This window comes from Arachis ipaensis, chromosome B07 (assembly GCF_000816755.2).
Source record: "Arachis ipaensis cultivar K30076 chromosome B07, Araip1.1, whole genome shotgun sequence".
Lineage (NCBI taxonomy): Eukaryota > Viridiplantae > Streptophyta > Magnoliopsida > Fabales > Fabaceae > Arachis > Arachis ipaensis.
The window spans coordinates 55,647,792-55,657,658 of NC_029791.2; the positions used below are offsets into that span (position 1 = coordinate 55,647,792).

A 9,867-nucleotide genomic window follows, 5' to 3' on the forward strand; every position below is an offset into this window, starting at 1 on the left:
CCTTCTCTGTCGATAAGACTAGCAAATTTTAAGGCAAACCCTCTACTAGAATAAGCAAAAATGTGGATAAGACTAGCACATAGAGAACTTAATGACAACGAAGACTTCTTAATTCAACTTAAGCTTCACTAATTGTTAAATTGAAGCATAACATATTTTCCTTTTAAATATATATAAAAAATATATACATCCTATATAAGCTACTTCAGTTATAGGCAAAAGCAGACAATACCTGTTTGAAAATAAGGGATCGAGATCTCTTTCTTCTATGACTTCCTCAACTGCATCGAGGGTGGCTCTTACCTACGTGAAAGATGAAATTGAATGACAGAATAACTAGCAAATGAAAGAATTGGCATTTGGATATCTTGACAGAAAGGACAAGCGAAGCTGTTGGGATTACCACCTAGAACATTAACTGCAAAGAGAGACATAGAGATCCCTCAGGTCTCTTTGCACTCAAACAAGATCTGAGAACAACCCTATTTTAAAAGAAAATATCCAAACTCTATGACACTAAGAAAATATTAAAAGACTGAAAATTGATTTAAACTCTTCTTGAAATCATAAAATAAAATAAAAGGAAAGATAGTCAGCTGTACCTTTGTTCGAAGGCAGATTGACTTAAACTCTTCCTGTAAAAATTGAATGACAGCATTAGAATTGGAACTTTTATCATGATAATAGGAACTTGTTATATGCTTAAATTAACTGTCTAGTCTATAATGGCATAACTGGCATAATAACTAGAGCAGGAAATTATAAGCATATCTCTATGTTTTAATGCAACAAAGTGATGAGCTAAAAGGTTCAGAATTGTAAAAGAGTAAGAGTGAGAGGCATAATTGTAAGTTGTAACAGCAAAGAAAGAATTAATATGACGATGTGATACCGGAAGAAATAGACAATGAGAAAATTGTGTTTCAGTGTCAGTAAAAGTTGAGAAAGCTTGATTGAACTCCTGCAGATGGAAAGAAAGAATAAGAGATTGTGATTGGGGATAGAAAAGAAGAAAGTAAGAGAGAGAGAGAGAGTTACAGTATTATTTTTATAAAAAAACTTCTAACAGTGAAAAGATAATAAACATTGCATTGGTGTATTAACAAGGGAATGAAAATGGTTATGCAAAGAATTAGCATGAGTTTGGGAAGATGAGAGCAAAAACACATACCTAGGTACTAACATTCAGTTTTTGCATAACCGCACGCCCCACCCAATTGATAATAGAATTCCATGAGCGCAACCAATGCAAAAGAATGCTGAAAAACATAAAACCTTGTCAATAAATAAAATCAAGGTTTAGACTCGCGCTTTACGCGAAAGTAACAACAACAACAACAACAACAACATCCTTTGCCCATATCATGAGATAAATTAAAAATATATTTTCATAAATATTATTGATGAGCGGATAATTTATACGCTTTTTGGCATTGTTTTTAGTATGTTTTTAGTATATATTAATTAGTTTTTATTATATTTTTATTAATTTTTATTTAAAATTCACTTTTCTAGAATTTACTATGAGTTTGTATATTTTTCTATGATTTCAGGTATTTTCTGGCTGAAATTGAGGGACCTGAGCAAAAATCTTATTCAGAGGTTGAAAAAGGACTGCAGATGCTGTTAGATTCTGACCTCCCTGCACTCTCAAGGTGGATTTTCTGGAGCTACAGAAGCCCAATTGGTGCACTCTCAATTGCGTTGGAAAGTAGACATCCTGATCTTTTCAGCAATATATAATAGTCTATACTTTGCCCGAGATTTGATGGCCCAAATAGGCGTTCCAAGTTAGCTCAAGAATTCTGGCATTTAACGCCAGAACTGGCATAAAAACTGGAGTTAAACGCCCAAACTAGCACAAAAGCTGGCGTTTAACTCCAAGAAAAGTCTCTATACATGAAAGCTTCAATGCTCAGCCCAAGCACACACCAAGTGGGTCCCGGAAGTAGATTTTTACACTAAACACCCTAGCTTACTCATTTTCTGTAACCCTAGGTCACCAGTTTACTATAAAAACTACTTTTAGTGATTCATCTTGTACCTCATGACACTTTACACATTTCCTATTGTATTCTCTACGGCATGAGTCTCTAAACCCCATTGTTGCGGATGGATGTGACGAGCTTCAAACTCACGATTGTTGGGCGTGTGACAGACGCAAAAGGATCAATGGATCCTATTCCAGCATGATCGAGAACCGACAGATGATTAGCCGTGCGGTGACAGCGCATTTAGAACATTTTCACTGAGAGGACGGGAAGTAGCCATTGACAACGGTGATGCCCAACATAGAGCTTGCCATGGAAGGAGCCTTGCGTGCATGAAGGAGAAGATAGTAGGAAAGCAGAGATTCAGAAGACAAAGCATCTCCAAAGCCTCAACTTGTTCTTCATTACTGCATAACAAGTATTTATTTAATGTTCTTTTACTTTTTACAATTAAATCTGGGAATTATTGATATCCTGACTAAGAGTTACAAGATAACCATAGCTTGCTTCAATCCGACAATCTCCGTGGGATCGACCCTTACTCACGTAAGGTATTACTTTGACGACCCAGTGCACTTGCTGGTTAGTTGTGCGGAGTTGCAAAAGTGTGATTGTAATTTTGTGCACCAAGTTTTTGGCGTCGTTGCCGGGGATTGTTCGAGTTTGGACAACTGACAGTTTATCTTGTTGCTTAGATTAGGAATATTTTATTTTTGTTGGTTTAGAGTCTTTTATTTGAGTTTAGTTTCATATTTTAAGTTTGGTGTCAATTGCATGCTTTTACTCTCTTTTAATTTTTTCGAATTTGCATGTTCTTAGTCTTTCTTGAAAAAATATATCCTTTCCTTATTTTACTCATAAATTTCGAAATTTTGCATTAATTTAGTCAAAGATTTTCAAAATCATATCTTTTTTTAGTCAAGTCAATATTCTAATTTCAAAAATTGATCTTTTCAAATCTTTTTCAAAAATCAAATCTTTTTAATTTCTTCAATCATATCTTTTTTTTAATTTGCAATCATATCTTCTCAATCATATCTTTTTTTTATTTGCAATTATATCTTCTAAATCATATCTTTTTCAAAATAATTTTCAATCATATCTTTTTAATTGCTAATTTCAAAATCTTTTTAATTAATTTAGTTTTCAATTTGCTTTTATTTTATTTTATTTTCTTTTTGTTTTCGAAAATTTTCTTTTATTTTCCATTTATTTTACTTATTATTTTCGGTTACTTTTAAATAAAATAAAATATAATTCATATCAATTCCCTTTTCTTTATCATGGATATAAGTGGAAGTGAACAGTACAGAAGGACTCTGGGGTCATATGTTAACCCCATTACAGCTGCATATGGGAGTAGCATATGTATACCTCCCATCAAAGCAAGCAGTTTTGAGCTAAACCCTCATCTCATTATCATGGTGCAGCAAAATTGCCAGTATTCCGGTCTTCTACAGGAAGAATCTACTGAGTTTCTAGCACAGTTCTTACAAATTGCTGACACAATACATGATAAAGAAGTGGATCAGGATGTCTACAGATTATTACTATTTTCATTTGCTGTAAAAGATCAAGCTAAGAGGTGGTTAAATAACCAACCCACAGCAAGCATAAGAACATGAAGACAGTTATCAGACAAATTCCTGAGTCAATTTTACCCTCCAAAAAGGATGACACAGCTAAAGCTGGACATCCAAGGATTTAAACAAGAGGATCATGAATCCCTTTATAATGCCTGGGAGAGGTATAGAGGGATGCTAAGGAAATGCCCCTCTGAAATGTTTTCAGAGTGGGTACAGTTAGACATCTTTTACTATGGACTTACAGAAAAAGCTCATATGTCTCTAGACCACTCAGCTGGTAGATCTATACACATGAGAAAAACAATTGAAGAAGCTCAAGAGCTCATAGATACAGTTGCTAGAAATCAACATCTGTACTCAAACAGTGAGTCCTCTATAAAAGAAGAGGCTATGGCAGTAACTACTGATCCTAATCCTCAAGAACAGATTGTTGAACTTAATCAGCAATTACTCCTTATGACAAGACAATTAGTAGAATTTAAAGAGATGCTCCAAGAAACTAAAAATGCTAACAAGAATATGGAAGCACAATTGAATCAGACAAGATAGCAGCTATCTAAACAGATAACAGAAGAATGCCAAGCTGTTAAATTAAGGAGTGGGAAGACATTGAATGTATCAACTCAAAGCAGCAGAAAGCCAAGAAAGGAATAACTGATAGAGGATGACCAAACCACTGCCCAAAATCCCTCTGAGGATAGCAAGAGCCCAGAGAGGAATAATTCTAGCGTTCAAACGCCAAAAAAGGGTGAAAGATTGGCGTTAAACGCCCAGTGGATGCCCAATCCTGGCATTCAAATGCCAATGAGGGATCAGACATGTGCAAGTGCTGATAGTAACCCCTCTAAGAAGGCTTCTCTAACCACTTCTGTAGGGACTAAACCTGCAGCAACTAAGGTTGAAGAATATAAAGCCAAGATGCCTTACCCTCAGAAACTCCGCCAAGCGGAGCAGGATAAACAACTTGCCCACTTTGCAGACTATCTCAGGACTCTTGAGATAAAGATCCCATTTACAGAGGCACTTGAGCAAATACCCTCTTATGCTAAGTTCATGAAAGAGATCTTAAGTCATAAGAAGGATTGGAGAGAAACTGAAAAAGTATTTCTCATTGATGAATGCAGTGCAGTCATTCTGAAAAGCTTACCAGAGAAGCTTCAAGATCCAGGGAGCTTTATGATACCATGCACAATAGAGGATGATTGTACTAAGACAGCTCTATGTGACCTTGGAGCAAGTATCAATCTAATACCTGCGTCCACCATCAGAAAGCTTGGCTTGACTGAAGAGGTCAAACCAACTCGGATATGTCTTCAACTTGCTGATGGCTCCATTAAATACCCATCAGGCGTAATTGAGGACATGATTGTCAAGGTTGGGCCATTTGCCTTTCCCACTGACTTTATAGTGCTAGAAATGGAGGAGCACAAGAGTGCAACTCTGATTCTAGGAAGACCTTTCCTACCAACTGGACGAACTCTCATTAATGTCCAAAAAGGGGAAGTGACCCTGAGAGTCAATGAGGATGAGTTCAAGTTAAATGTTGTCAAAGCTATGCAGCATCCAGACACATCAAATGACTGCATGAGCGTTGATATTATTGACTCCCTGGTAGAAGAGGTCAATATGACTCAAAGTCTTGAATCAGAGCTAGAGGACATCTTTAAAGATGTTCAGCCTGATCTGGAGGAATCAGAGGAAATAAAAGAACCTCTGAAAATCCCCTAGGAAGAGGAGAAACCTCTTAAACCCAAGCTCAAACCATTACCATAATCCCTGAAATATGCATTTCTGGGAGAGGGTGACACTTTTCCAGTGATCATAAGCTCTGCTTTAAATCTACAGGAAGAGAAAGCACTAATTCAAGTGCTAAGGACACACAATTACTGCTTTTTGGATGGCTATTCAGGTTACAACCAAATTGCCGTGGATCCTCAGGACCAAGAGAAAATAGCATTCACATGTCCTTCTAGAGTATTTGCCTACAGAAGGATGCCTTTTGGTCTGTGCAATGCACCTGCGACCTTTCAGAGATGCATGCTCTCTATTTTCTCTGATATGGTGGAAAAATTTCTGGAAGTCTTCGTGGATGACTTTTCAGTATTTGGAGACTCATTCAGCTCCTGTCTTGATCATTTAGCACTTGTTCTGAAAAGATGCCAAGAGACCAACCTAGTTTTAAACTGGGAAAAATGTCACTTCATGGTGACTGAAGAAATTGTCCTTGGGCATAAAATTTCAAACAAAGGAATAGAGGTAGATCAAGCTAAAGTGGAAGTAATTGAAAAATTACCACCACCTGCCAATGTAAAGGCAATCAGAAGCTTTCTGGGACATGCAGGATTCTATAGGAGGTTCATAAAGGATTTTTCAAAAATTGCAAAACCTCTAAGCAACCTGCTAGCTGCTGACACGCCATTTGTGTTTGACACAGAGTGTCTGCAGGCGTTTGAAACCCTGAAAGCCAAGCTGGTCACAGCACCAGTCATCTCTCCACTCCTATATAAACCAATCTTCACTCCTTCATTTTCACACATCATACACACTACTTCTCCAACTTGGCCGAACCACTAAGCCCCCTCCATCTCCTTCATTTTCTTCTTCTACTCTTTTCTTTCTTCTTTTGCTCGAGGACGAGCAAACCTTCTAAGTTTGGTGTGGTAAAAGCATTGCTTTTTGTTTTTCCATAACCATTTATGGCACCAAAGGCCGGAGAAACCTCTAGAAAGAGGAATGGAAAGGCAATTGCTTCCACCTTCGAGTCATGAGAGATGGAGAGATTCATCTCAAAGGTCCATCAAGACCACTTCTATGAAGTTGTGGCCAAGACTCCTCATTGAAGAGGACAAGCCCATCACTAAAAAAAGGATGGAGCAAACAAGAGAGCCCACTCATGGACCTCAACAAGAGCATGAGGAAATTCCTCATCATGAAATCCCTGGGATGCCTCAAGGGATGTATTTTCCTCCACAAAATTATTGGGAGCGAATCAACACCTCCCTAGGAGAATTAAGTTCCAATATGGGACAACTAAGGGTGGAGCACTAAGAGCACTCTATCCTCCTCCATGAAATTAGAGAAGACCAAAGAGTTATGAGAGAGGAGCAACAAAGGCAAGGAAGAGACATTGAGGAGCTCAAGCACTCCATAAGATCTTCAAAAGGAAGAACTAGCCGCCATCACTAAGGTGGACCCGTTCTTTAATTTCCTTGTTCTTTATTTTCTGTTTTTCAAATTTTAATGCTTTATGTTTATCTATGTTTGTGTCTTTATTACATGATCACTAGTGTCTTAGTGTCTATGCCTTAAAGCTATGAAAATGAATCCATCACCTCTCTTAAATGAAAAATGTTTTTAATTAAAAAAGAAAAAGAAGTGCATGAATTTCGAATTTTAAAACAGATTAATTATTTTGATGTAGTGGCAATACTTTTGTTTTTCTGAATGAATGCTTGAACAGTGCATATTTTTTAATTTGTTAATTCATGAATGTTAAAATTGTTGGCTCTTGAAAGAATGATGGAAAAGGAGAAATGTTATTTGATAATCTGAAAAATCATAAAATTGATTCTTGAAGCAAGAAAAAGCAGTGAAAAGCTTGCACAAAGAAAAAAGCGAAAAAAAAAAGAAAAAGAAAGAAAAAGAAAAAGCAAGCAGAAAAAGCCAATAGCCCTTTAAACCAAAAGGCAAAGGTGAAATAAAAAAGGATCCAAGGCTTTGAGCATCAGTGGATAGGAGGGTCCACAGGAATAAAATCCTGGCCTAAGCGGCTGAACCAAGCTGTTCCTAACCATGTGCTTGTGGCGTGAAGGTGTCAAGTGAAAACTTGAGACTGAGCGGTTAAAGTCATGGTCCAAAAGCAAAAAGAGTGTGCCTAAGAACTCTGGACACCTCTAATTGGGGACTCTAGCAAAGCTGAGTCACAATCTGAAAAAGGTTAACCCAGTTATGTGTCTGTGGCATTTATGTATCCGGTGGTAATACTGGAAAACAAAATGCTTAGGGTCACGGTCAAGACTCATAAAGTAGCTGTGTTCAAGAATTAACATACTTAACTAGGAGAATCAATAACACTATCTGGATTCTGAGTTCCTATAGAAGCCAATCATTCTGAACTTCAAAGGATAAAGTGAGATGCCAAAACTATTCAGAGGCAAAAAGCTAAAAGCCCCGCTCATCTAATTAATACTGATCTTTAAAGATATTTTTGGAATTTATTGTATATTCTCTTCTTCTTATCCTATTTGATTTTTAGTTTCTTGGGGACAAGCAACAATTTAAGTTTGGTGTTGTGATGAGCGGATAATTTATACGCTTTTTGGCATTATTTTTAGTATGTTTTTAGTATATTTTAATTAGTTTTTATTATATTTTTATTAGTTTTTATTTAAAATTCACTTTTCTGGACTTTACTATGATTTTGTGTGTTTTTCTGTGATTTCAGGTATTTTCTGGCTGAAATTAAGGGACCTGAGCAATAATATGATTCAGAGGCTGAAAAAGGACTGCAGATGCTGTTGGATTCTGACCTCCCTGTACTCAAAGTGGATTTTCTGGAGCTATAGAAGCCCAATTGACGCGGTCTCAATTGCGTTGAAAAGTACACATCCTGGGCTTTCCAGCAATATATAATAGTCCATACTTTGCTCGAGATTTGATGGCCCAAATAGGCGTTCCAAGTCAGCTCAAGAATTTTGGCGTTTAACGCCAGAACTGGCATAAAAACTGGAGTTAAACGCCCAAACTGGCACAAAAGCTGGTGTTTAACTCCAAGAAAAGTCTCTACACATGAAAGCTTCAATGCTCAGCCCAAGCACACACCAAGTGGGCCCCAGAAGGGGATTTTTACACTAAACACCCTAGCTTACTCATTTTCTGTAACCCTAGGTCACCAGTTTACTATAAAAACTACTTTTAATGATTCATCTTGTACCTCATGACACTTTACACGTTTCCTATTGTATTCTCTACAGCATGAGTCTCTAAACCCCATTGTTGGGGGTGAGGAGCTCTGCTGTTCTTCATGAATTCATGCAATTACTACTGTTTTTCATTCTATCACGCTTGCTTCTATTCTAAGATATTCATTCGCACTTCAATCCTGATGAATGTGATGATCCGTGACACTCATCATCATTCTCACCTATGAACGCGTGCCTGACAACCACCTCCGTTCTACCTTAGATTTAATGCATATCTCTTAGCCTCATGATTCAGATCAGAGTCTTCGTGGTATAAGCTAGAATTATTGGCGGCCATTCCTGAGATCCGGAATGTCTAAACCTTGTCTGTGGTATTTTGAGTAGGATCTGGCAAGGGATGGCCGTGACGAGCTTCAAACTCGCGATTGTTGGGTGTGTGACAGACGCAAAAGGATCAATGGATTCTATTCCAGCATGATCGAGAACCGACAGATGATTAGCCGTGCGGTGACAGCGCATTTGGAACGTTTTCACTGAGAGGACGGGAAGTAGCCATTGACAATGGTGATGCCCAACATAGAGCTTGCCATGGAAGGAGCCTTGCGTGCATGAAGAAGAAGATAGTAGGAAAGTAGAGATTCAGAAGACAAAGCATCTCTAAAGCCTCAACCTGTTCTTCATTACTGCATAACAAGTATTTATTTCATGTTCTTTTACTTTTTACAATTAAATCTGAGAATTATTGATATCCTGACTAAGAGTTACAAGATAACCATAGCTTGCTTCAAGTCGACAATCTCTGTAGGATCGACCCCTTACTCACGTAAGGTATTACTTGGACGACCCAGTGCACTTGCTGGTTAGTTGTACGGAGTTGCAAAAGTGTGATTGTAATTTCATGCACCAATTATAAATAGGTAAAATAAAATTCGATGGCATAAGAAAAGTAAACCTTTATCTTGCTAATTAGAATAGTCTTCACAAATAAAGCAAAATAATCTTATTTGATGAAGTGTGTGCTGCTGCTGACCACCCTCATTACACATGAAATGGTGTAAAATCAGAATCAACAGTAACATTAATCATCCATTGCAATAAACCATACAAATACTGTAAGCAAGAAAGGAGCTATCATGAAAAAGTTTAGTTTTTTGTTCTCTTTTCTAAGCATCTAGTTTATTATCCTTAAAAAACTGAAAAAAAATTGGCACCAATAAGAACTTTTCATTTTAAAAGTAAAACTTGTGTGTGAAAAGGGTAGCCATAGTACAGAGAAATGGCTAAAAATAGAAAGATAAACATTGTCTCGGTTTATTAACACAAGAAAGTTAATCTTTATAATTTTTCAACAGAGCTGCCTCAAGAAGA

At 37.1% G+C, this 9,867-nt stretch overlaps 1 long non-coding RNA gene across 1 annotated transcript; it reads right to left on the minus strand.

The window, feature by feature from the left end:
• LOC107608629 lies at positions 895-9,583 on the minus strand. Its single transcript, XR_001612946.2, has 3 exons — positions 9,452-9,583; positions 1,172-1,259; positions 895-961 (listed from the first exon to the last, which is right to left on the minus strand). It is a non-coding gene; the product is annotated as an uncharacterized LOC107608629 (long non-coding RNA).